Here is a 2,500-nt window from a genome sequence, read left to right as displayed (position 1 = left end):
CAATCGAAGTCTACCGAGCCTTTGGGATGCCTTGGGTTTTGATTTACTTGAAGTATTTAATGCTTCTTATTGTTCTAGCTTTTTGCCCGCTTCTCAGCGTACGGCGTTAATTACTTTAATATTTAAAAAGGGTGATAGGCTCTCCCATAAGAACTGGAGGCCTATTAGTCCGCTTAATTGCAATTACAACATATGTGCTCGTGATCTGGTTGGGAGGCTTTTAAAGGTCCTCCATCACGCAAAATCTTAAAGATAATAAAAAACATAGCGATGAAAGGAAGGAGTAAACCCATGCATATAAACAATGACCGGGTTCCGTGAAACGTTTTCTTGTCTTATCTTTTCTGTTTTTACTTTGAATATAATGAATGCCTTGGTACGCAGAGCTTATAAAAGTGAGCCAGTCTTGTCCGGAATATTTAGGAAATTCGAAGTTCATAAGTGCTCATACGGACGAAAATGTGGACGCTTTCTCAATTGAAAGTACAGAAGTTAACGACGGTTTTCGCGGTTCGGGCAATCAGCGGCACCATGCCCCTCAGCCGAACACAAACTTCTGATAGGTGGTATATCCCCTAGACGAAATATCCAGGAGATTATCGCATACATGGGCTCTTGGGTAGGTCTCCTCTTCGTCTGACTTGTGAAACTCCACTTTCATGGTAGTGGCTGTTAAAGTTTCACTTCCTGTAACCCATCTTTGGAAATATCACGGCCCTGTCTTGGTTTAGCGAGCGGGTTTACCTGTTCAAAAAGGAAAAGACGCGTTCTTCATCCTCATCAACGCAATCAGCGCTTAACAGGTTGGTCACCTTTTCAGGGGTGGGTAGAAGCTCGCTGAACAAATGGTGATGCTCGATGACCTCAGCTACTCCACGCTCGCTCACTACCCTTTACTTGTAACATCCCCTCCTTTATTTTTTTTGAGGGTGTGCATTGGTGCATTGAGAAGAATTGCCCTGGAAACGTCTATGACAATAATTGTGATGTTGCCAACGGTTGGGGTCAAGTTTTCCCCTCCCCTATCGGCAAAATCCACCAGAAAATCCTTATCGTTTTTGCTCAGGTAAGCTGCATGTGCTCATGAGCCGTAACAGACGTTCACGTTTATACACTGTGAGGTAATCTAAAATGGCCTTATGCTTCATGCTCCATACAGTCTGACTGATATTGTTGGCAAGGCATTGCTCTGGGCGAGCTCAGTTTCCTGGGACACAAATAATACCACACCCACATGTTTGGGATATTTATTGAAAATCAGCATGCGCCATGTGGTAACCTAGGAAATACCCAAATATAGAAGACATGATTCCAGCAAAGGTGAGGGGAGACATGCCACAGCCCTGAGCGAGGAACGAGTGAAAGGGTCCCCCACCCAAGGCCAAAGCAAAACCCTTGCCAACACAAGAAGAAGGTTAAGGCAAAAAAGAAGAAACGAAACTTTCACTACATGGCCCCTGCTCATATAGCCACCTTGGCGAAAGAAGCATAATAATAAAACTTGGAAGATAAAGCAGAAGTAACATTAATTAAAAACTGACCATTGCAAACTAAATATATTACAATTTACTGTAGTAATAAAGAGAGATAACTGCATGGCCCCATGCTCACGCAGACACCAAACTTAGCAGGGTAAGAAAAGCGTAGATATGAGTAATGATCATGTGCAAGCTATATGGCCCCTGCACATAAGCTAAGTAATGTGTATTGCAGCTATAGTATAGAAATAAAACACTAGTGATAACCCATTAAAGTAACTATGATACTTGGCTTCCATAGGCAGCAAGTATTATTCCCCAAATAGTGGTGGTTCATGTAGTCGACATTCTACTGTACAAATGAATGAAGGGGTAGTTTCTAAAGAAACTGTAATTCTGCGTCGGTGGGAAGTAGTATACAAAAATTTGGTTTTATCAACGGAGTTGATAATGTAAATTGGCCACCGTACAGAGATTCTAAAAGCTGACGTTTCGAGCGTTAGCCCTTCGTCAGAGCGAATCGATTCGCTCTGACGAAGGGCTAACGCTCGAAACCAAATTTTTGTATTCTACTGTACAGTGCACTATGTAGAGTTCAGACACGTAGAGATGACTTAGAACTACAAAATGAGGTGCCAAAAATTGTTAACGTACAGGATGATTCAAGTCTGAGATGGGTAAACGTCGATTGTGTTAGTGATACCAACATGCAATACAAGCCCAAGTTGCCTGGCATTTAAACCCAGCATACCAGAAAATGACAGCCAGCTTGGCTGAATGGGTTGTAAGAATGTGACTTTATATAATCTTTCGAAATTTTCAATGGAGGGGAAACACTTAATGCAGAAGAAAGTCACTGTTCTCAATTCAAAATACAATATTAAGAAGAATAATTTACATTGTAATAAAATTGCCAAATTCCTTAAATATGATCGACATGTACTTCAGGAGTGCAAACAGCACCAGCTGAAAGTTGGCCAGTTACTCATCATGACCCACTTCAAGCAAAAAACCTATCTAAT

Source organism: Montipora foliosa, chromosome 11, assembly GCF_036669935.1.
Source record: "Montipora foliosa isolate CH-2021 chromosome 11, ASM3666993v2, whole genome shotgun sequence".
Lineage (NCBI taxonomy): Eukaryota > Metazoa > Cnidaria > Anthozoa > Scleractinia > Acroporidae > Montipora > Montipora foliosa.
Note: the sequence above shows the minus strand (reverse complement) of the source record.